Source organism: Meriones unguiculatus, chromosome 2, assembly GCF_030254825.1.
Source record: "Meriones unguiculatus strain TT.TT164.6M chromosome 2, Bangor_MerUng_6.1, whole genome shotgun sequence".
In the NCBI taxonomy this organism is placed as follows: Eukaryota; Metazoa; Chordata; class Mammalia; order Rodentia; family Muridae; genus Meriones; species Meriones unguiculatus.
Window position 1 is genome coordinate 14,795,144 of NC_083350.1, and position 26,246 is coordinate 14,821,389.

The window sequence follows — 26,246 nt, forward strand, 5'->3', positions numbered from 1 at the left end:
GTGGTGGATCTTGAATTTCAGGCAGTCAGCACTACATAGAGAGATACTATCTCAAAAGAAAAAAACATGAAAAGAAAATAAAGATATGGAATGAACGAAGGAAGAGAGGGAAGCAGGGAAGGAGGGAAGGAGGAAGACAGAGAGGGAGAGGGAGGGAAGAAACCAAGCTTGCTCCTCGCATCACTTAAAGCTTAAATTCCTTGGGATATGGTAACACCCATATAAATCACATGTATTTCAATGTTAGTGAGTTTGCTAGATCATTCTGGATCAAGAGTTTTATTAAAGTTGAAAGGGCAAGAAATGGGGAAGCAGAGAGGGAGGTATGCTTTTCACACAAAAATAGCTTTCTGAGGTTGCTGCAATGAAGCACCATAACCAAAAGCAAGTTAGGGAGGAAAGGATTTATTTGGCTCACACTTCCGCATTGTTGTCCATCACTAAAGGAAGTCAGGACAGGAACTGAAACAGGGCAGGGACCTGGAGGCAGGAGCTGATGCAGACGCCATGAGGGGTGCTGCTTACTGGGTTGTCTCCCGTGGCTTGCACGTCTTGCTTTCTTGTTGAACCCAGGATCACCAGCCCCAGGATGGCACTACCCAGAATGGGCTGGGCCCTCCCACATTAATCACTAACTGAGAAAATTCCTTCCACCTGGATCTTATAGAGGCGTTTTCTCAATCAAGGTTCCTCCCTTTCAGATGACTCTAGTTTGTGTTAAGTTGACATGGAACTAGCCAGGACACCAAACTATCTACTTGCTACTGGCAGATACTAGTTAAATGTCCGGTATGTGCAAGGAACTGTTTTGACCATGGTACCCACAGAGAAAAGGGGAAGTTTGTGCCTGGCTGTTCCCAGCAGTTAAGGTGCTGTCTCAGATGCCCACTTATTAACAGGCTTTTGGCTCTGTTTCCTGTAAATGCTGATACACTCTGGCCATTTGGCTCAACTCCAGAACAAGATCCACATGTTGGGAGCAAGACAACCAGGGACCAATGGTCAAGAGGAAGTTTGCTCATGAAGCTGTCTCCATCTGCCAATTACCTAGAAATGACCTCAGAGCAAGACCACCCAGCTAAACTTCCAACTTGTGGAAAGAGTTAAAGAAAAGCATAGGCCGTGAAGGAAACCATCAACAATAGAAAGATGCCCATGTAATTGAACAAGGGGCCCAAGTTCTAGCTCCATCAAGCAGCAGAACTTGGCAGCTTCAGCCATGTGGTTCTGGCTTTAGAGTCAAGGATATCAGAAAGGGGTAGTATGTCCAGGGTATCCATGCATGGAGGTTCATAGGGGCCATCGTGTGAAGCTGTGAATTGAAGCCTGGATTTCACTGAAGACCTCAAGATGTTGGAGATGCCAGAGTCATGTGAGGGGAGATGCTAACAGGGTATGGGACCAGTCAAAGGGAGAGAAGTGTGTTACAGTCAGCAAAGCTGAAAGGAGTTGGAGATCTGAAGAGCTCTTTGACATTAGACATGGAGATGCAGAATTTGGAGTTTCCCTGCTGGGTTTCAGTCTTGCTTTGGTCCCTGTGTGCCCTTTCCTCTCTTTTGGAATGGTAATATATCTCCCATGCCGTTGTATGTTGGAAGTTTGTGATCTGCTTTTCTGATTTTGATTTATAGCAGGATACAGTTAAGAGATCGCCTTGAATCTCAGAAGAGACTTGCTTTGAACTTTAGACTTTTAAATAGTGTTGAGGTTGTTATAGTCTATAGGGACTTTTGATGTTGGACTGGATGCATTTCTGCACTATGATATGGATATAATAAGCCTTTGGGGGCCAGGGGGTGAGATATGGTGGTTTGAGTAAGAATGGCTCAAAGGTTCACGTATTTAATTTCTTAGGGAGTGGCACTATTTGAAAGGATTAGAGGGTGTGGCCTTGCGGTGAAGGAAATGTGGCACTAGGGGTGGGCTTTGGGGTTGCAAATGCTCAAGCCAAGCCCAGCGTTTTTTATCTTCCTGCTGCCTGCAGATCTGGATGCAAATTCCAGCAACATGTCTGCCTGCACATTTCCATGCTCCCCCTTAGGGTGGGGATAAGATTTAACTCTTGGTTAGGCCAACATGTCCTCTGCAATTTACACTTCTTCTAAGAGCTTTTAAAGCTGTCACTCCATCATCTATCTTTTGACCTGCATGATTTGGCTTCTAGCAAGAGGTCTGCTAGAATTCACCTTTGTTCCTACTTTTTTGCCTTCTAGATATCCCCCTCCCCATTATTATTTATGTAGTTTTAATGTGATATTTCTGGATGCTTTTTATTTATTTACTTATTTTTTTAGCTTTCCTGTTCATCTTGGCATCACTGAGCTGTTGTAATCTACGGTTTGGTGTCTGTCGTAATTTTGGAAAATTCAAAATACATGCTGATGGAATGTTTGGCATTGGCTTTCAGCTCATGGATTTTTTTCATTGTCTTTTCTTTGTGTCACAGCTTGAGTAACTTCTGTGAAAGTTTATCAGGTCTTTCCTCAACTGTGCCGTTTGCTCATGACCTCACTTACACAGCCTTTCTTTCTTTTCCACCATATTCCTTCCTGTTTGCTAATCTAGTACACTGTCCTTTTTTTCTATTTCACCATTAACACAGTGATCTCAGTTATTTCAAATCCTATGGCAAATAGTTGCACCATCTGCATGGTACCTGAGTCTGATGACTGCTCTGTTACTTGACTCTGTTATTTGCTGTGGTCTGGACTCCACATGCAATTCTGCAATATGTTTCTGCCTTCCTCCAGGCATAGAAGTCTCCCCCTCCTCCTGCTTCAGAGAACATTCAGCAGTGTCCTGGGGTATTGTTCTTTCCCCTCCCCCTCCTAGAGGAAAAGTTTTGTTTCCTAGAGGAGGTGGGAGGTGACATCTAGACAGGGTTTTGTACTCATCCCTATATTCATTACTTTTGCATTTGCTGTGACAGAACACATAACAGAGCAACTGAAGGAGTGAAAGATTTATTTTGGCTCATGGTTTCACAGAGTCTCAGTCCTTCACGGCAGGAAAAGCATGGCAGAGTTCATGGAAGTGGGAGTATGTGGGTACAACTCTTTACATAGCAGTAAACCAGAAAGCAGAGACTGGGACCAGAACCAGGGGCGACTTATAACTTTCAAAGGCTGACCCTTGGTGATCTACTACTAGCCAGGCCCATACCACCTAAAGGTTTGATAACCTTCCAAAAAGTACTCAAACCATGAGCCCTTAGGAAATGGTTCACATTCAGACCATAACACTCCCACAATGGCTGCTATCTTTTCCTCTCTAGTCTGCATCATGGGGGGCACTTTCCTTATAGTCCCTTCAACCTTAGAGTCTTCAGAGAACAGCCACAGAGGGGAAGAAACTCTCCTAGACTACATACTTTCTTGGCAACCCTCATGGCATTCCTGTTCATGAAGCATTCTAGCTGAGTTCTTACTGGTTTGCAGCCCCCACATAAGCCTCCATGGGTGCCCCATCTCTCGGTGGTCCCTAGATTTTAACCTAGCTGCTTGCCTACACTTTCATCTCTCTTCTGAGCTCAACAAAACATCATGCATGCGTGCATTTTTCTGCATCTGTTGATGTTGTAGAGGTGATAGCATTATTCTCCTAAGTGTGGGCATCTAGAGTAGAAACAGAGAGTCAGAGTGGAAGTCATAAAAAAAAAAAAGAGGGGGGCTGTGACAAAACACCATGACCTAGGCAACTTATAAAAGAAAGCATTTAGTTGGGGCTTATGATTTCGGAGCGCTGAGAGTCCATCATGGAGGGACAGCGCGGCAGATGGCAGCAGATATGTTGGCTGGAGGAGCAGCTGCGAGGTCACATCTCAAACCACAACCAGGAAGCAAAGAGACACACAGGAAATGGTGTGTGACCTTTGAAATGACCTTTTAATGACCTTTGAAACCTCAAAGGTCATCCCAGTGACACACAGTCCATAACAAGGCCGCACCTCCTAATCCTTCCCAAGCTGGTCCATTGGCTGGAGACCAAGCACTCAATGCAAATATTTGAGCCTACGAAGGCCATTATTGTTTAAACCACCACACTTGGCTTGTAGATTGAACTGGTAACCACTTTTCTCACAGCGTGTTTTTATTTGGTCCCTGCATCACTGTGACACAAATGCTTAGGCATTCTATTTACAAGTGGGGTCCTGAGCCAGTGAATGCAAAAAGACTGAGCACAAGGATGTTGCCTTCTTAGGAATGAGGCGTGAGTGTGAGAGTAGGATGTACCTACCTCAGGAGGCCTCGTGGCTCTCTGTCCTCAGCTTGCTATTGGGATGAAGCTGGAGGTACTGAGGAGCAAAGGGAGATGGGGAAGGCTCTGGCATGGTTTAGGATGGGCTGAGGAATTAGTTGGCAGGCCTCACACAAGCCTTGGCAAGAAGTGGATCTTAGGAAAAGCACCAGTGTTAAGGGACCCAGAACACTTTCTGTGAAGCCCTCAGAGAAGCAAGGCAGAGTCTGCATATCCAGGAAGTTAGCTCAGTTCCAGGGCAGGGATGGGTTTTTCCTATTGTTGGGACATCCAAGCCTGGCCCCTGTGGGGAACTGGGAGGTGCTAAAGGAAAAGCAGTGATGGAGAAAGAACTGCTGGGAAAACCTTAAAGCTACTACTTACTCTGAGTGCCTGCCTTTTTTTTTTAGGCATGTATGCATCCATGTGTGTGCCAACACATAGGCACTGATGCACATAGACACACATGTTTATTTTGTAAACTTCCCCTGAAATGTTTCAAAATCATTTACTCAAATATATTTGTTTTCAATTAATCTATTTATTTGTTTATTTATTTATTCACTTAATCAATTCGTTATCACCGGGCTTTGGTCTTGTATTCTCTAGCCTGGTCTGCCTGTGTAAAAGGTATGGGTGTGGAGAGGCATGCAGCTTGGTGGCTCTGGGTGCTCTGGTTGTCACAGAGATGGTCTACATAAGGGCCTGATGTAAGGGGACGCTGACTCTCTGGAACCCCACACATAGGCAATGCCCTGATGTGACCTGTGTGGTGGCTAGGCAACAGATCTCTGTGGGTGACACAAACAAGGTTCACCTTACAAAAGAAACCACAGATTCTGAGCACTCCATTTAACACGCCATGTGGTCCTCCCTTTACTTGCTGCTTTACTTCATGGGCCTGTCCAGCAGAGCCCATGTTCTCACAGCTAGCCTCTCTATTCTGGATCCTGATGTCTTCTTTCTCCTCATTGTCTATTCAATTTCTCATACCCATTAAGGCAAACTTAAGCGCCACCTTCTCCAAACTTTGTCTGAATTTCCCAGTTAGAATCACTAATGCTGGTCTCTTGGTTCTCATGTAGAGTTATCTGTATTTCTCTTTATACTTAACTTTGCTTGTTTTTATTTCACTTAGGCAGCTCCTAAGGGCTATTTCCACAGTCTTCTGGAACTCATAGGTTGTGGTTGAAATAAAACCAAATGTTTCCTGTAAGAACCTTTCTGGTGCCTCTTGTACAAGTAAGGGCTTTCTAAGCCTGCTCTTGCTCCCAAATAATGACACAGAGACCTATATGTTTATTAATAATAGCTTTAGGCACTATAGCTGGGCAGGTTCTCAGTTAGCTCAATCTACTTTAACCTGACTAATCCTGGCCTACTTTCCAGCCATGTGGCCCATTACCTGCTGTCTTATTGTTCCTGCTTCATCCATGTCCTCATGGCAATGCCCAGTCTCCACCTGAGACACACACACACACACACACTCACACACACACACACACACACACACACACACACACACACACACACACACTTTCTCTCTCAGCCTTGGAAGTTCCACCTTATATTCTCCTGCCCAGTTATTGGCTGATAAGCGACTTATTAACCAATTAGAAAGCATCGGAGAACAATTTTTACATAACATTGAGACAGAAGATGCTTCATAATAATGACAGTGCCAAAGTCCAGATCAGTTCTCTGGGTACTTAAATAGCATTTAAACACACATTGCACAAAAACATCCTCCCACAGCCTCTCATGGCTCCCAAGATCACATTGCCCTTGTGATGCTCTGTAATCTGATCTCCCCCTCATTCTTCATCTGAGAGCCCTGGGAAGCTGGGTCAGGGCATGTCTGTGTTATATCTCTTAGATGTTTCCAGTGTCTACCTGGAACTAAGTACCCCATAAATACATGACCAAATGCAATGGAATTCCAGCTGAATCGCTGACAAAAGCAACTTGACAATGGTGGGCTTGTTTTACCCCTCGCTCCCAGCCTGACTCTGCCTTTCTCATTCCACATTCCTCTAGTGTAACTTTGGGAGAGAAATTGAGTTATAATCATTTTATAAAACGTGAAGATGGTTCTCTCAAATCGACAGTGCCATGACCCTGTTGGGTATGGCGACACATACATGGGATTACAAATTTAGATCCCAGGAGGCAGGAGGATCACACGTTTGAGAGAGCTCCAGGCTACACCCAGTTGAGTTGGTCTCAGATCCGTAGCCTCTCCTGTCTCGGGGTGGTGGGGAGGACCAGCAAACCACCATGACAGCAGACCAGCTGTTTTCAGATGACGAGAGTAACAGGAGTCTCTGCCAGCCTTTGTCTTTGTCTGGTAAGACAGTGAGTGAAAAGTCCCTCTATTGTTTTTCACATTTTGTGGGAAGAAGAGACCCAGGAGTGCCAGGAAAAAGGAAAAGGAGGTGAAAAGGAGGCCACGTTCTGCAGCGGCAGAATTCTAAACTTCAGCCTACAGACCAGCTCCCCTAACTGAGGACATCTGAACAGGTTTTCTCCTCTCTGGCTCAGAGTTTTGCCTCTCTGTGTCTTTGTCTCCACGTCTGTCATGTGGCGATCTGAGACCTTGTTCTTGGGACTCAGAAGTCCTGCCAGTGATGATGCTAAAAGCATCAGAATAATATTTGGAAGTCCAGTTTTATGGGTGCTTTTCGAAGATGGCCGCGTATTCGGGATATGATTCTGTTGGACACCAGTGATTTATGCTCCCATACTCCTGGAAGGTGGAAAAAGTGAACCTCAAGTGTCCACAGTAGTCACGGACCCAGGCTCCTAACCTGGGCAAATGCAGGATCAGCATCCAGATTGCTAACCTTGACTTGAGGCAGCCTTCATCATCTTTGTCTCTAAAATGATAGAGGGAGGAAAAATTTGGAAGGAGGCTTGTGGGGGTACATTGTGTGTAGATGTGACCCTGTGTATATTCATGTAAGCCAGCAGAGAGCTAACCCCTAGCTGGATCTTGGTATTAATATTTCTGTGGACCATCACTGGCCTTATATTTTGTAAATGTTCGTCCTTCCTCACTTGCCTATTGATTGTAATATAGTGCTGACAACCAATAGCAGGAAAGGAAGTGGAAGGCAGAACTTCTGAGGGAGAGAAAGATGCTGGGAAGGAAAGGCAGGAGATTCACCGAAGGACGTGGAGGTGAACAGAGTGGAGCAGAGAGGTAAAGCTAGCCATTTGGTGGGAGGTAGTTCCAGGATTAGCTGGCTGAGAGGCTGCCCTCGCTAAAAGGCCTAAACCTCAAATTATGAAAAAGCCTCTGCGTCATTGTCTATACTGCTGGCGGGTCAGAAAGTCCCCTATAGAGAGTTACACTCTACACGGCCCTCCCCTCAATGAAAACCTTTCTTCAAAGAAAGGCTGGTGGAGAAAGCAAACCTGTGAGCCTATCCTTGAAGCTGCCGCTGCCCACACATCTTTCTGGGTCTAGGCAGAAACCTTAGGGCTCCTTTGAGAAACAAAACAAATTGAAAAAAAAAAAAAAGACAAAAAACAAAACACCAACCTTCCCCCTCCCCCCCCCACCGAATAATAAAACTATGACTGCAACCCAGCCGTTCTACTTGGAGGTGTTTGCCCTGGAGAAATCCAAGTGTGTCCCGCAAACACTAGTATGCAAATGACTGCGTTGAACGGCTCGAACCGGAAGCAGCCCAAATGTCCATCCGCAGGTGAGTGAGTGAACAGACTGCGGCACGTGTGCATGGTGGGGTGCTACTCCACGGGGAGAGGAACGGGTGACACATGTGAGACGTGGTGGCTGTGATGCTGGGATGAAAGAACAGCTCAGAACAGGCATCTGCTGGTTACTATGTGCCATGTGGTTATATAAAGCCTGGGGACTTCAAAACAGCCTATAGAGCAAACAAACAAACAAACAAAGCTCAGGGGTCACCTGGAGCTGAGAGGGAGGGAAGGAGTATGGGGAGCAACGGCGAGCTTTGGGCAGTGCTCCATGCTTTGATCATGATGCCGGCTTTAGCGGGGTACACAGATAGCACAACATACAGAATTACTAAATCCTACGCCTTAAACATGCTATTTATTATGTCAATAGTATCTAGAAGACATTTACAAAACAACAAAACAAACAAAAACTGTGCCACTACATTTTTTTTTTCTTGGATTACTAACTTTAAAAGCACGGAAATGCTTACCCAAATTCTCTTCGTGCTGGTCCTGGGAACTTTGTTCTGTTCAGTGTTGAGCCCGATTCCTGTCCTGCTGCTGCTCAATGACCTAGCTGGTAGGCAGGTTCTAGATTTCCGGAAAGCTGTGTGCTCTTTTGCTTTCACCAGCAGGAAGGTTAGAATCCAGGTGTTCTTTCCTTCCTTTCCCCCTTCCCCCCTTCAGCTTCCTCTTTTTCTCCTCCTGGGCAGTGACCCACCATGTTCTAGGACTTCAGTGCTTCCTGCCTCGGCCTCCTAAGTGTATCTGCTATCACCTTGCCTCAGTTTCCACCTCGGTGGCTATAAAACAAGAGTCCTGGTGTCTAACTTCTGCTACCCTCTTCCCCACCCAGCAGGACTGGTTGTCTTCTTGGGAATGAGCCTTTCCTTTAAGCCAGACCTGCCCCCTTCAGAGTTCTGTTATTGCTTAATGGTCAGATCACCTCTTTGGAGAGTTTGCTACCCTGTGGCACTTGCTGAAGAGCGCTATTGCCCTTCAGGCTAGGGATTGGGGCTCCCTCAGCAGGTAGGGTCTGGTCTGGTTCATAGCTTTTCCAGGCATCTGAACCAACTGAAAAGAACAGCCCTGCTAACATCCCAGGTGGAGAGAGGATCAGGGCTCTGCTGCCTCTCCACGCACCAGGACTGAGAGTCTCCTCCCTAAAGTACTAATCAAGCAACAAGCTCTTGGGTTTCATCACGTGTGTGTGTGTGTGTGTGTGTGTGTGTGTGTGTGTGTGTGCACAATCTTACCATGTTCAAGTATGAAGGTCAGTTGCATTAAAAACTTTCACACCGGTCTAGAGACGTGCCCAGAAGTTAAGAGCACTTTATGATTATCCATAGAACCTGAGTTCAGTTCCCAGCACCCAGTGGTGGCTCTACAACCATCCGTAACTGCAGTTTCTGGCCTCTGTGAGCACCAGGAATGGACGCGGTGCACAGATGTACATACGGCAAGGCACCTGTGTACCTAAAATAAGGTAATTTAAAAAATTAAATAGCACTCACATTATTGTGCACTGCTTCCTCCATCTGTCTCTGGATCTCTTTATCTTCAGACTGAAACTGCACACATGGAGGGTCACTGTTTACTTCCCCCACTGCACCTGGAGACCACCATTTTATTTTCTGTTTCTAGAAATTTGACTGTTCTGGGTACCACATATACGAAGAGCTGTGCTGTGTTTGCCCTTTGTGCTAGCTTATCTTACTTTGCATGATGCTGTTGAGTTCCATCCTTGCATGGATGCGTAGACAATCATTTCTGTCTTTTTATATCTATCTATCTGTCTATCTATCTGTCTGTCTGTCTATCTATCTATCTATCTATCTATCAGCTTTTTCGAGACAGGGTTTCTCTGTGTAACAGCCCTGGCTGTCCTGAAACTCGCTCTGAAGTCCAGTCTGGCCTTGAACTCACAGAGAACCTCTTGTCTCTGCCTCCTGAGTTCTGGTATGAAGGGCATGTACCACCACACCCAGCTTAGTTCCCTATTTTTAAATGTGGACTGCTATCCAACGTGTGGCTCTTCCACACTTTGACCACTTATCTGTTGCTGACACTTGGATCGCCTGTGTCTTGAGGCTGTGAATGACACTGCTCATTTTAGTGGGTACACAGATGTGGGCAGACATTCGCCCTGTGAATTCTTTGCGTCTGTGCTCAGAGCTTCGATTGCTGGGTGACGTGGTGATCTGTGCTTCATTTCCGAGGAACCTCAACACTGCTGCCCACACCAGCTGCTCCAGGCCACATATCCTACAGCCATGCTCAAGGGTCCCACTTTCCCCACATCCTTACTCGAACTGGTTTCTTCTGGTTGACGACGGTAATTTAGTATTCATAATGACCATGAAAGTGTTAGTTTGCTGTAATTTTGACTTGCCGTTTCCCTCCTGGCTGGTGAGGTGACTGTATTTTATGTGTCTGTGAGCTTTGGTTTTTTGTTTTTGTTTCCTAATAATAAAATATTTTAAAGCTTTTGATAAAACAATAAAGGTCCATTAAAAAACAACCCTCTGGTCAAAAGAATAGAGTCTAAGGCCTGGGTAGAGCCTGACATTCTAGTTGGGATAACAGTCAGTTGCCCAAGAGACTACCTCCAGGGAGGCGGGCTCACCCTAAGGAGATAGGTGTGATAACTAGTCCTTTAATGAGACGCCCTACTTTTCTTTCCCAGAATCCATGCCCCTAGCACAGTAAGTATTTCATTGGGCTGCAGCCATGCTGCTTTGTAAATTACTCAGAAAAACATACCTTCTCTTTTTCTTCTTTCTGTCTCTTTCCTAAGCATGCTTTCCTTAACACTTCAGGTGTCCCCAACACTTTGGGCTTCCTCAGCATTCCTCTAAAGCTCCCCTCCCTGCCGCCATAGCTTCTAGTCCCGACTTTGTGCCCGACTTTGTGCCCGACTTTGCTGTGTTCAACAGCATGGCTCTTCTCCATTCTCCTCCTCAGGGGAGCTCCTGGCCACGTATAGTTTGCTTGTCCTAGGGATTTTTCTTTTACGTTATAACAGAGTTGTTCTTGAGCTTCTGTTTGAGTCCATTCTTAAATTCTTTTATTAATGAAACTAAGAACCCCAAGAGGGGACCCTGATTTACCCTGTAAATTGGGGCAGCCTTGCTTTTCTGTGTTGGTGGTTGAGCAGGGGGTTGTGAATGTGAGAGACTAGAGGAGAAGTGAAGGAAAAGAGAGTCATATCAACTAGCAAATAAAGAGGCTAGAGGCCCCTGAGCAACTCACACACATTTCCCTACTACATGGCTGGCCAGGCAGGGGCGGGGATGGGGGAAGCCACACTTCTAATGCTTGGCTGGAGGGCCGCTCTTGCTCAAGTCAAAGATAGTTTCACGGTAGGGATGCCTCTTCTTTCCAGTGGGTGAAGGCAAAGTTCTGGCTAGGTTGGAGACTTGCTTGGCCTTGGGACTTCTCTCTAGAAAGTACTTCACCCTGACCCTGGAGATGTTTATTAATTTATATGGGTTAAATACCTTTCTAAAACAAAGCAGGCAGGAGCTCTGCCTGTGCTGAGCTTTCCATTTGCAGAGTGAGCAGTAGTTTCCCTTCCAACCCTGTCCTCCAGGCCACCCCCTGCCACGCCCCTACCCCCCCACCCCTGTCTGCTCAGGTACCTAGGGGCCCATCCAGGACCCGAGATGTAACTAAGCCTTGAGTCCTTTCCGTCAAAAGGTGCAGGTCTGAGACTAGAAGCCTGCTCTCCTTCCAGGGATGTGACTCACTGTTGAGGCACACAGCGATAGTATTTCCTCCAGTCTGACGTGGAGCTGACCGTCCCTGCCTGCACAGTTTCTTTTCTTACAGCACCTAAAGCCTAACGTGGCCTCTGAAGCAGCATTGTGTCCATTAACTTAAAAATAAGCTAAGGCCCGAGAGAGGGAATTATGGGTAGTTAAGACCACTGGTTGCTCTTGCAGAGGACAGTGGTTTGGGTCCCAGCACTGCATGGTGTTTTACAGTTATCTGTAACTCCAGTTCCAGGGGCTCTGATGCCCTCTTCTTGCCTCTGTGGGCACACATATGATACACATACATACATGTAGGCAAAACATTCAAGTATGTACAATAATAAAGAAATCTAAACTGATATGGCTTTAAAATGAACTAAATTCCTTTTAAATTCCCAGAAGGAATGTGTCATCGCACTGGGAGATTTCCAGTTGAAAAATGCAACCTTGGATGGTAACTTAGCCAAAGCCTCTTCATAATTGCAAAAGCAGCTTTGAAAGTCGGTGTTGAAGGCCTCTGCTCTGCCATTTCTTCCGCTTAGAGTGTTGTCTCCTACCCTGAAAATTGTAATCTGTTTGTCAAGGTCCTGCTGAGCCATGAGTCCTTGGTAAATCCTCTCTTGGCTCTATAAGCACTTGGAAATGCCGGCCCCTGGGCTTCCCCGGCACCCCAAGGCCACTTAGTACAATGCAAGTAAGCTCCCACATTGACACTTTGGAAGTGTGGCACACAAGTGGCCTTTGGTCATTAGTTTGTGAATGACCTTCAGTCGGTGCCAGGGTATTTGATGAGGTGGGAGCAGGCTTTGGGTGAATGAGCATTCTTTAGAGAATGAGAGCCCCCAGCCCCCAGCCACACACTGAGGGGTGTCCCTGTGCTTGCTGCTCCCATGAAGGCTGCTCCTTCCCTCAGACCAGGAGAGAGAAGTGTGAGGGTTGTACTGAGAAAAGCCACACACTTTCCTCAACACTTTCCCAGAAAGTTGAGCCTAACCCCCAGCACTGTAGCCTGCCAAGGTCCTCTGGGTCATGGCCAATCTCTGCATCTCCTGGAGGTTTCCTTAGTTTGTGGAAACATGGGCTTCGGTGTGCCAAGGCTAAAGATAGGCTGGGGGTGCATGGAGGCTGCCAAGGGTCAGCTCAGGGGCTGGTGCCAGTGGAGGTGTGGGCTCATTCTCCACAAAGATTTAGAGGGGTCAGAGCAAAGAAGACAGGGGCTATGGAGCCCTGCTGTGGCCAAGCAACCTCGGGCTTCTGTGTTTCCTACCAAGGGCCGAAGGCTAAGTTTGGTCAGGGAGACCCAGCAATAGCAGCCTTGAGCCTTTTTCAGTTGTTTTGTTTGTTTGTTCCTGAGACAGGGTCTCTCTTTGTAGCTCCTGGAGCTCACTATGTAGGCCAGGCTGGTCTTAAACTCACAGAGATCCACCTGCCTCTGCCTCCCAAATGCTGAGATTAAAGGCCCTGACTTTTCAGGGCTTGCTTTGTTTGTTTTGTTTTTAAATGGATTTGACCTAATTTAAAGTACTTGATCTTATCTTGATCACTTTCCATTTCTCCTCTTATCTTTATCTTAGCCTCCTACCCCACTTCAGAGAGCCAGCCAAGCCTTTTTAAAATTTTTTTTTAAAAATTTTTTATATTAATTACAGTTTATTCACTTTGTATCACAACTGTAGCCCCCTTCCTCCTGATCTCCCATGCCCCTCTCCAAGTCCACTGATAGGAGAGGTTCTCCTCCCCTTCCCTCTGACCCTAACCTATCAGGTCTCATCAGGACTGGCTGCATTGTCTTCCTCTGTGGCATGGTAAGGCTGCTCCCCTCTCAGGGGAAGGTGATCAAAGAGACAGCCCCTGTTCCCCTTACTAGGAAACCCACTTGGACACTGAGCTGCCATGGGCTACATCTGTGCAGGGGTTCTAGGTTATCTCCATGCATGGTCCTTGTTTCAACCAAGCCTTTTAACAAAAGTCCAGTGGCAGCATTAAGCGACTTGGCATTAACTAGTGTTATTAAATATTATTTAAATATGTGTTCAAGTTCTTTGTAGGCCTCTCCAAAAGTTACCAAAAATAGTATGACTGTGTCATAGAAAAATGAAAAACAGAAAGGGAAAAAGCCTGCACACTCAGTCCCTCCCTGGGTGTGAGCTGGCTACTGGGCCTGCTCCCTCCTAGTCAGACCTCCATGGGCCAGCATCTGAGCCTCTGTGAAAGCCATGCGCCTGGCTTTGCCGTTTCTCTTTAGCGCTGGGCGGTTCCATTTCCTCCTTGGAACTGTATGGTCTCCATAAATTATTTTAGAGTCTTTAGACTGGTAAAGAATGGAATTTCTTCAAAAATTGTCCCTTGTTTGCTTCTTCAAAACTATTATTTCTGGAAAACTACTTCTTTTAAAAAGTGCTGGTGCTCTCTCATCAGGCTCACCTCTGAATCCCCATCCCCCTGATCTCTGACCTACATATGTATACACACAGACACATGTTCACAAACACATGTACTCACACACAGATGCACACAGACACACACACACTCACATACACACATACACTTATACACACTCATACATGTACATACACACTCATATACACACAGAGACACACTCATACTCACACACACACACACACATATAGTTCCCCACACATGGTCACACATACACAATTTTTAAAAAATAAAACCATTTTAAGTACACACCGATTATAACATGAAATAGTTCATAAACATCATGAGTTGCTTTCACAGTCTTGAACACCCACTACCATCACCTAGTTCTAGAACTTCGTCATCCCAAAGAACGATGCTATCAAATAATAATTCTCCATCTCCTTCACCCCAGCCATGCAGAAGGTACTCTCCTACCATCTCCATGGATTTGGCTTTTCTAGGTATAGAAAGAAACAGTACCTGTCCTTTGTTTCTGGCTTGGTTTGCTTTGCATAAATAAGATCTTAGGTTTCCTCCCTAAGATCTTGTAAGAGAGCATGTGGGGATTCGACATTCCTTTTCAAGGGTGAATTCCGTTTCCTTACATGGATATACCACAGTGGATGCACTCAGTTCTCAATGACGGAATGTTATCTCCGCCTTTTGTGTGTTGTGAATAGGGCTGCTATGAATGCCGGAACACGTGTTGCAATGAGTTTTTAATTAATTGAAAGGAGGGAACCTGCTCATCAGAGTTGTCCTCACATAGATGTTGACAGACAGACAGACAGACATGTGATAAAAACAACTGCAGAAATAAAATAATGTTTTAAGTGGAGGAGACACTGATAGATGAAATTTGACTGAAAACAAAACAAAACAAACTTCAAACCTGCAGGCCAATGGATGAAAATTGCAAAAAGGTTTTGAGAGTGTTGCAAACACAGGGAACTTCTGTTGGAGGCACAGTTGCTTCCTGGTTGATATTTTTTTTCTGTTTTGTTTGAGCCAACATGTTTATCCATGATCACCTCTCAGACTTTCTCATTGACTTAGCTGGGAATGGAGGAAGAGGTAGCAACCACGCCAGGTCCAAGATCCCTGCCATGTAGTGCCTCCTGCTTCCAGAAATGTTAAGTGTGCCTCTTGCTGTGGCACTGCAGATGGGCAGAAGGGTGTCTGGATTCTCTTTCACTTTGATACAGTTTCCACTTTAATAAGAAAAAAAAAAAAGAATTTGAAGACTATTAAGTAAGCAGTGGAGAGAAGGAATGAGGGCCCGGTCTAACCCCTGACTTAGCCAGCCTTTCACGGCTCAGCCCTCATCTCTAGGAGTTGGCAGTCTGGAACCTGGTACAATATCGTTTAGTGCTCTCACCTCTCTCCAGGCTCCAGGGCCAAGAGCAGGCACCGGAGGACCATCCCTCATCTCTTCCCTCTACCACCTTACCCATCAATAGCCCTGGTGTGAATTCCAGTAAAATGAACTTCCTAAATGAAAGGAGAAGGGAGTAGCCCCTAAACTCGTTTCTAGGCAACACCTCTAGAGTCTACCCCCAGATGGCCACCCCCAGATGGCCAGCCTTGGCTGAGCCCCAGGTCTGGGGTGGGGAGGTTGTAAAACGATGCTGCTGCCTTCAAGCCACAGCCCCCACTTCCTTGTAATCAATTAGGAATCTGAACCAAAGCAGAAACCTTGGACTTGATAGCAATCCTGAGCCAGGCTTTCAAACATCTGCTGAGAGACCATGAGCTGAGGAGGGTGAGGGGTGTTAGTCACTGGGGTCCAGCCTTCTATTGGCTGGGAGAATCTCCTGATCCGTTGAGGGTGGGGTAGGAAAACCGGTCTGGCAGCCCTTGGAAGGCAGCAGGCAGCCACTGCTTGGCTGCTGGAGCACACAGGCCGGCCACCACCCACCGCTGGGCTCCCCCCCTTCCCCAGCCTCTCCTGGCAATGTCAGTGTGCGTGGCTTCCCAAAACTGTTGGCGAAGCTTGGAAGACAGTCCAGGTTAGACAGACAAACGGGAGACAGTCCACTGTGGCAGCCAACATGGTTTGTGTGAGAGTCTGTCCCATAGGGACCAGGCAATGGCAGCTGCGCCTGGTTTCATTGAAGCCTAAGTCAGAACCCAGGAGGACAGCAGCTACCCTGAGGTGGCTGGGAGCCTGGGAGGGCATCTTAACCCCACAGGAAAGTCAGGCTTTCCACGGCAGCAGCCCCTGATGCTTTGGCTCCTTAGAAACCGGCCTGGCAGGCAGCTCTTAAAATCATAGAGGACAAAGTCCTAAGTGAAAACTAGGGCCAGTGCTTTTATTGCAGTGACTTTCAGTCTTCCTAACGCTGCGACCGACGGTTCCTCATGTTGTGGTGACCTCCAAGCATCAAATGATTGCTTTAATACTTCAGAACTGTAATTTTGCTAGCTATGAGCCACAATGTAAATATTTGTGTTTTCCAGGGGTCTAAGGTGAACCCCGAGGGAGGGTCATTCGACCCCCAAAGGATTCATGATCCCACCAGTTTCGGACCTCTGGTCTCGTTGGCAGCCAGTGCTTTCTGTAGGAGCTCCACCCTCCAATCCCAGCTCTCCAGATCCCCGAGGGCTGGTTCTCCTGCGCCAAGCGCTGGGAAACACCTGACAACGGCTACCTTGGGCTCCCGGTTGTAGGCTGTAGGTTCCCAGTGCTCTGCTCTTCCTGCCGTGGCTGCTGGCTGCCCTGCTAAACACGGCACACTTGGCGCCACGGAGCTGTCCTGAGGGTGTGGTGAAAAGGGAAAGTCGAGTCGAGTGTAAAGACCAAGGTAGAATAAATGTCTCTTTTTGTTGTTTTGTTTTTAAGATGGTCTCAATGTGTGGCCTCAAACTCATGATCTCCCTTGATAGGATAAAGTGGCAAGGGAGGGGGCCTTTGCAGGCCAGTGCCAAGGTGTGCCACGAAGAAATTACCCCATGAAACAGGTGTAGTAGAAGAGGTTTACTGAGGGAGAGTGAAAGGCCTCATGGGAGTGGAGACAGACAGGTAGACAGAAGGAACGGGAGAGAGAATAAGACAGATAGGAAATGGGAGAGAAACAGAGGGAACAAGAGAGAGATGCGCCACACTTGGCAAACCTGGCAGGCGTAGGAGACAGAAGCTGCCCGCCAGCTCCCCGAGGGCAGCCCGGTGGAAATGCCCGGCTGCTACCTTCTCCCTTTCCATTAGCAAAGATGAGGAGCTAGGAAGGTAAGTGTGTGTGTGTATACATACATACTTACATATATATTCATACATACATACATGCAGAAGATAAAGTTAAGGAGTTTAGGGAAGAATTTTTTTTTTCTTAGAAGTTTCATTTGAAACTTTTAGATCCATGGTCCTGGTAGTTGAAGGAGGGGCATCCAAAGGCCAAGGAGGGAGCCCACTCCCAGCAGGTGGGGAACCATAGGCCTTTGATTGGCAGAGGTACTTATCTTGAGTTCATTTGACCCGTGAGAGGTTGATTTATGTTGATTCCTTGAAGCTTATAAGAATTTTTTTTATGTTTACAAAAAGAGGTAAGTTTTAGACAGGTTAGCGTTACCATTACTTATAATCTGTGCTAAAAGCCACATTGTAGAAAATGAAGTGGTAGAGGCTTGGGAGACAATTTGGGGTTAAAAGCATGAACACTCTTTAAGGTGAGCTCAGGGAAGACTGAAACCTTCCGTGGAGCGGAAGGGCAAAAGCTTGCTAGATCTTGATTTTCAGTATGATATAGACTGTGAACGAGGGGCTTCTCCCATCCAGAACACAGGATGTATATAGATTAGACATTTTAGCACAATGAAAAACACCTTTAAGTCTATACTTAGAAGACAACCAAAGAAAATACAAAAGCTTGGGTTTGCGACTAGGATAATAGTAGTCAGAGCTAGATTAGCAGTTTATCAGAACTCCTTTGGTTAATGTTAAAACTCTGGACTTTTGAAGTCTTAATACAACAGAAGCATACAAGGGAAAGGAATCTGAAGCATTTTCCATTCCTTTTATATACTTTAAATCACTTTCCTATCACCACTTAAGCTTTCACGTCCTTCAACCTTCAAAACTTGCATTTATACACCTTGAAACACCCTCTCAGACCCTACAACACACTCTTAGGTCCTCATAACTTAAGCTTCCTCACCCTCAGCCCTTACTTAAACTCTGCCTTTTTCCCTCCAGTTATTGACCACAAGACACAGACGGTTGACCCCTGGGAGCTATCATTGTAAAGCAAGTTTCTTTAAATGTAGGAATAGTTAAAAGTTATGGTGAAACCTCTTTTCTGAGTCTGGTAACAAGGTAAACTGTCTAGACCTAGCAGTAGCAGCTCCAGCAGAGTGAGTCCTGCGGCCTGACTTTTAAACATGAAGAGAATTGAGAAAGAGAAGTAAGCCTTGGTTCTTGCTGTTAAGCTGAGCATCTATCCCTAGCCTTGTCTTCAAGCCCGCAGAGACCTGTGAAGGATGACTTTCACCTGAGTAACTAGAAGCACAGTCCAAGCAGCTTCCACATCTACAAAGAATGACAAGAGACTTAGGGCTACCTGGGCTGTCACCCCAGGTTTCTCTGTGGTCGGTGGAGGGCTGCATCAGCCTTTGGCTGTCAGACCCAGAAGATCGACAGACTTTCCTGTGGAGTAGGAACTTAGGGGGATTGTCCTAGCTTGTCTAGGCAAAGCGGGGCAATCAACTCTCCAGTGTCCTGCTTGTCCACAGTTTGGACAGCGTGCTGTCTGCCACTGAGGTAAAGGCAGATCCCTCCAATCCCCAGTGGCCAGATTGACCACATTTAAAGCAGGCTGCAGGTGGAGGTTCTTCTGTGCCCATCATCTTCTTTGGAGGAGGTAAGAGGTGCTGCGGGAGCTGTCATGTCTTTCTATCAGCTCTAGGGAGGCAGAGGCAGGAGGATCTCTATGAGTTCAAGGCCAGCTGGTCTACAAAGGGAGTTCAGGACAACCAGAGCTACACAGAGAAACCCTTTCTCAAAAAGCCAAACAAACAAACAAAAACAAAAACAAAAGACAACCCGAAAATATTTTTTAAAAAATTAAACACTTTAAATGCCATATTCTGCAGATCTCTGAAGTGTTGAGGATATCTAAGTATATCTAAGTAGACAAATTTTGCTTGTTTCTAGTTTTTTTAGGCATAACTTTGAAACTGTATACAGGAGGCTAAACAAATCTTATTTCCATAAATGATTACAGTAGTAGTGACATCACTACAATTAGAGTACCGAGCACATTAAAAAATTTGATCATTTATCTGATGACTTGCACTTCTTATTTATCCTTAACAGTTTACAATAAGTTGGTAGTTTCCCTAAGACTGGGGCCTTACTTTACATCCCTGATAAAATAAAATAAAATAAAATAAAATAAAATAAAATTTTTATTTTTAAAATAGAATAAAAATAAAAATCTTAAAGTAACGCTTTTCTAGTATCAAAATAAAGCTTTTAATCATAGATAATAGTCCGCAGAGAGACTGGCAGCTTTACTGATCCTTTTATAGTGCACCATCACAGGCCATTGGAGTTTTCTCTATGGCTTAGTTTATCCAAATAGCTGAAGCTTAAAAGACAAAGAAGCTACGCAAATATTACTGTGAACCTGAGTAGACCTTAGGAATTTATAAATCTTGATTAAAGTCACTCTAGGCAAATGTCATTGTGAACCTGAGTGGACCGTAGGGGTTTATAAATCTTGATTATCAAATATACATTATGTATCAAACATGTTGTTACTTATCTAAAAATTTTAACAGCTTGATCTTTAACAACCAGCAAAGGCAGAAATACTTAGACATATATTTTAAATCAGCTTTTGTGAATCTGAATAGACCTTTAGAACCTTAAATTTTCATTATCATATACAGTATATTCTAAACCAGAGTTGAATCACATATACAGTGTATTGTAGTGGACAGAAACTTACGTTTCTATTATCATCCAAAAGTTCACACCAATCTAGAGATTTGAGATTGGTTGCTTTCTTAGTCTAAAAGAAGATACAATAACAAACAGAGTTCATTGGGGCAAAGAAGTTTTACAATTGCTGCTTTATGCCATATGGCCATTTTGAGATGGTGAGGCTACATGTCATGTACTCTTTAGCCTTAGTAAAGATGGTTGTCTGCCAAGTGGCCACTCATGTATGGATGAGGTCACTGGCCAAGATAAAGAAGAGTGACATGGTTGCTAGTTAAAAACATTTGTTTTCTGATATATATGTATAATATATTATATATAATATCATATATATAATATTATATATACTCAGATTCAACCCCTTATATTTGTGTATGTAACTTGTATTCAACTCTCATTAATGATTTGTAAGCATTTGGAAATCAGTTGCACCCATTTTTGGCCATTGATTTTTACTGAGGCCAAGATGTAGCAATCAAATCTGGGTCCATGCTCGGGGGATGGAGTGCGTCTATAAGCTGAGGGAGGGAGCTGGGTGGGTCCATTAGCAGGCTGGCTGCAGAAAGCCAGGAGGGAGGGAGGAGGGAAGGAAGTCATCCGTGTGGGCAGGCTGCAGGAGCCCAAGCCATGTGGGGAATAGAAAGGGCAATCAGGAAGCAGCTGCTGTAGAACCAGACTCTAGAATTTGGAATCAATTTCACAGACAAGTGGACCACACATACCTCGGGAGGGTTAGCTTAGCAGCTTAGTTCACGCTTTGAGGAAGAACAGGTGTGTACGTGCGACTCCCATTTGCAACAAACTTGCAGGGGAACCTGTGCACAGTGTCCCGAGGCAGACCACGTAGAAACGAACTGGCTTGGAGTGAGAAAGAAGAAAGAAGAAAAGGGTATTTTTTTTTTCATGTCCCTTCACCCTCAAATCATTTGGTCTGCCTTCTAAGGCCAGATTCAACTGCAAAGGTGGATACCTTTAGAAGCCCTTAAGTCGGGTGCTAGGTATAGAGATCTGAGGTTCTCCAAAAGGCATCCCAAGGACAGCAAGAAGGTGGATGACTCAGTTCCCACAGGTGAGGTATAGGGGGGTCCCAGGCCCGAGTGTGAGGCATCCCAGAGACTCAGGGGTTATTGAACAAAGAAGGGACAGGTTGACATCAGCTTCATGAGTAGTCGCCTGGTACCAGGTCTTTTGAAAGATGTGTGCTCAAAACAAAGCCTCACCCCAAGGGAAATGGTCAGACTTGGGGAAGCATTTAGGCTGACGGAGAGGGAGAACTCACCAGTTGCTGGCGGTGGATGGGATGGGAAGTGATCCGTGCACCAGAATGTGGATTGTAGCAGCTTCAGGAAGAATGGGCAGATAGAGCCCTGGTGTGGCTAACACCATGCCAGATCCCCTTCCCCAATCACAGCACCAATGATAGGATAAGGCGCTGAGGGAGGGACGCACCTTTGGCAGCCCGTGCCAAGGTGTGCCACTAAGAAATTGTGAACACAATAGCTCTAGTGTAAGAGGTCTATTGGGGGAGGGGGAGAAGGAAAGGCTGTCTCAGAGTGGGGACATGCTGCCAGATTCAGGTGTTCCCTGCAAATCTGCATCCTGGACAGCTTCAAAGAGGCTATTCCCAGATGGTCCAGCCTCACAGAATGCTTCAGTTAGGCCTGTGCTTTCCTAGGCCCCAGTGCTCCCACAGAGCCTGGACAGCCAGTGAAACAGCCAGCAAGCGTGGGACTTGGCCAGCCTCCCAGCTTTCTTGGGTCCCCAAAGATGTCATCATTGCCCCCAGACAGCAGGAATCAGGGTAAAGATCAGGATGCCCTCGTTCCCGCTTCACCATCATGCCTTCCTCATCTTTTATAATAAACAAAAAAGAAGGAATGTTGGCAATCAGGCATTCCCACTGGCCTACCCTCAAAGCTAGCGGGTGGCTTCTGTCACCCACCGCGGCCACGTGAGCCACTTGTGCCAGGTGCCCAAGGTGTGATACATAAAAGGGCCCTCGCTACTCCAGGCCTCTCTCCTGTTCCCTCTCTTTCTCTCTCCATTCCCTCTGTCTGTGTGTCTGTCTGCCTGCCTGCCTTTCTCTCCCTCTCTCTCCCTCAGGCCCCCACTCCCAGATGGCCTTTCACTCTCACCTTCTCCCAATAAACCTTTTACACTAGATCTGTTGCTTTTTTAGAGGTGCACCTTGGCACAGGCCTGCCAGAGGTACCAGCCTTGATGTTGAATGCCCGCAACCTGTTTCCTTCCATCTTCTCTGCAGGCCTCTTGAGGTGGTATCCCAATTCCAGAGGTGGAGGCAGATAAAGTCACTGTGGTTCAAGGTCATGGGTGAGTTGCTGTTCCCACTGAGCTCTGCTGGAGTCCTAGCCCATGCCTGATCAGTGAGCTACACCCTAGCAGGCTCTTGGAGATCATAGTCCTCTCCTGACTCAGTCAATGAGGCTGAGGCTTAAGGGTCTAAAGGGTCTTGCTCAGGTCTTGAAATCAGTTAATGTGAAAGCAGGGCCCTGAAGCCAGGTAATCCTCCGAGGCAGCCTGGGAAGAGTGGTTGGAAGAGCGTGTGTTGATGAGGTAATTTTAGTCGAGCTGGCTACTCTCACTGAGGCCTCTCCATGTGTAGATACCACATGGGAAATCAATCCCAACCTCGGGAATTAAACCTCGTTTCAGCAAAGCACAAGTTAGAACCAGTGACGCTGTGAGGGCTGTTGCTTGAGCAAAACCCCATGCTCACACTGGCCATGCTGCCATCCTAGCAGACTTCTGGTTCCTACAATGCTAAGCAGGCCTGTTCTTACTTGGGCAGAGCAGAGATGGTTCAGAGAGGCCTCTGAGGGTTATGGCTGACAGACAGATGAAGCCTCTCATTTGGCCTACTGTCAGATGACTAATCAAAGGTAGAGCTTGAGTCTTGAGAATTTTGACAAGGTGGGCCAGAGCCAACTTAGCAGGAGGGAGAAGATGACAGGACAGTGATGAGTATCTTGGTGTGCCACGACCAAGGGCATTCTGTCCCAGAACTGAGATAGTTTAGGGCAGTGGTCCTCAGCATTCCTAATGCTGATTCTTTAACACAGTTCCTCATGCTGTGGTGACCCCAACCATGAAATTATTTTGTTGCTATTCATAACTGTATTTTTGTTACTGTTATGAATCATAATGTAACTATCTGATATGCAAGGTATCTGATATGTGGCCACTAAAGGGGTTGTGACCTATATCTGGAGGGCCACTGGTTTAGGCAACATTGGTCATAATGACAGTAACAGGTTTTGGGTTGAAGGGATATGCCTTTGGGAGAATATTTAGTCATCTGTTGGGGTGTCATGGCTAGAGGTGACCTCTATATGTCAAGAGGTCTTCTCACTGGACTGAGCTGGAAGCAGAAGTCAGTGGACCCTGTTGAAGGAAGCAGGAAACCTAATCAGGACTTCACTGTGAAATTGCTACAGGCACTGAGGGAGAAGTTAAAGGGCTCTGCCTCACCGGTGCTCTGGCCTACCTCACAGAGCCTCCGGGCAAGCCTATCGGTGACAAAGGCCCTTCCAGCAGCTCCCGGAAGCTCAGAGACATTTAATCCATATATTTCCCTGAAGGAGCCCTCCTATTTCATAATATCAACAGTTCCTCACCTTGGACTGTGGTTGTCAGGAATGACCCTGTATCTCTATAGTAAGGGGTCCTTCCTGAGGAGAGTTTGAAGCAGTAGCAATTATCAGGCTGTTCCTGGAGAAGATTCATGACCTTTGAACTCTTGGGCAGATGGTTCAAACCTCACGAAGACCCTAGAATACCTGAAGTTGTTTTTTAGTTTTGTATTTTTGGGTACGGGGTCTCAAGGAGACCTTACTGGCTTGGAACTCACTGTGTAGAACAGGTTAGTCCTCAGATCTGCAACCATATCCTGTTTCTAGGACTACAGACATGGGCCACAATGCCTGGTGAGCACTGGGCCCTGATCCAGAGGGGCCCAGGATTCAAGGGACAGGGACAATCAAGAGAACACCCCTGAGGAACGGGCGACTTAATGCTGGAGCAAGGGACAGGCAAGGCTCTCTGGCGACCCCTAGGGCTTAAAGATTGGAGTGCATCCCAGGTGCAAAAGCTGTAAGGTCCCGAGCCCTGAGACTTGGGCATCCTCTCCTGAATTCCCTCAGCTCTAGAAGGCCTGAATGACTGTTAGAAACGGATCAGGGGTGGTTGGTGCAAGGAAGCAAAGACACCTATACTACCTGAACTCTACAGAACACTCTGGAACTCCCTCTCACGACCTCGATAAACAAAACATCCCTCAGCTTTCACAGCAGCATGGCAAAACAACATGGCTAGAGGTTCAGGGGTCAGAGCCCAGGTCATCACTGATTCATCCCTGGAGAGAGAGAGAGAGAGTCAGGGGACATCCCTGCTACCATTCTACAGGAGTACGTTGTAAGAATCAACCGTGGATGAACTTTGAAAAGGATAAAGCCAGAATCCTTACTATGTCCTTGAAAGAAAAATCACAGTGGGAACATTCTGCGGCCAGAGCAGCTGTTTTCTGGAGCTGGTTTCAACCTGCTCCACTTACTGGGGCTAGAGTCTGGGTTTAGTAACTCTAAGGAGCCATGCTGGCTTACCATCCTCAATATGCCAACCAAAGGGCCAAGGAGTAGTGAGGAACAGAGGGAGGGGATTGTTCTGTGGGCTTGTCGGAGCGGCGGTGTCATTGCAGAGTACCTGGGACTCAGGTGTGCCCGCCCTCAGAGCTTGTCAGCTTTGCTTTCCATGGAACTACCCCTTCACACATTAACCATCGTAAGACAAAGCTGTGACAGGCCCCCGCCCCCGCCTTTGCTGCAGCGCTCCGTCACCCACACCCATAGGCCCTTCTCAGGCCCTCTCCTCACTAGGAGTTCTGCTGCCCTCTTGACCCCTTCAGGGCTGTGGTCTTCCTGCTCCTTATGGAAGACCTCTTGCTTCCTTCTCATTCCAAGTAAAGCTTGCTGGATGTTTCTGCCTCCCATTACTTGTCTCTTTCCTGTTTGATCCTAAAATCCTACAGTTTGCCACCACCTTTTAACCTGCTTCTTAGTCAGAGAACCTTGAGCATTTTCCCAGGAGCTGGGGTGTATGTGCGTGTGTGTACTCTCCCCGCTGTGTGTGTGAGTGCGTGAGTGAGTTCACAGTGTAGATATCAGCTCTACCAATGGAGTCTCTACCCCGCGGTTTGCTCTGTCGCATCTGGAGCTTTGGGAACAGGTAGCAGCTCTCAGGAAGCAGAGGGACTGAAATCCAATCCCAGCCCAAGAATTCTAGGCTTCAGGCTCACAATGATGCCATGGCCAGACAGGACTGGCTAGAGATGGGAACGGCTGGAGGGGATACCCAAGCTGGACTTGGTAGAGTGGAGGCTACCAGGATGCTGGCGGTCTGAAGAGGGAGGGTGAGAAACGGAGGAGCGTGCTGAGGCCCAGAAGCCTAGCTGCACTATGTGGAAGGGAGGTGCGGCCTGGATGTGGTGTGCAGCAATGTGCCAGGGTCACATGCTGGTCACTGGCTGAGCCAGGGAGCCTGCTCGGTAACTCTTGAGCCAGCACACCTTGCTCAGCCAGGCACAGGCCGGTTTGCTCTTTATCTGTTTTGCCACAGGGAAGTAGCTGCAGACGAGCTAGAGTCTTTATCTTGCAGCTTCAAATCAGAGCATGCCATTCCGCCAGCCTGGTGACTGATTTGGAAGTATTTCGGAGGAGCTGGTGATCACGGATGCCGGTTTTGCTGGGCTTGCTGGGAGCACGGTGTGTGCTTTTCCTCAGAATGCACAGACCTGCACAGTTTGGACCTAGGCATCCCAGCGGAGTCCTTCCCTCATGTAGGAAAGTGCATCTTGGTACAGTTCTTGAGTTCCTGGATCAAGCCTCATCTGAAGTTCTCGGACATTTTAGTCACAGAAAAGCGGAGCGGCTCTTTTTAAGGTGCGATCTCCAGTGACCTGCAGCACAGGCAGTGGTAACTCAGCTAGGCCCGTCATTTCCACCACCGTTCCCCTCTGCTCATCACACTCAAGCAGATACGGCTTTGCCGGCACACTCCAGCGGTATCCCCGGAACTCAGCAGAGCTGGGCTGTTTACTGCGTGGGAGTTCTGCCATGCTCCAGGTGCTGGGAGCTGCTTCAGAGGAGGAGCAAGAGCAGCTGGACATGGTTCTTGCT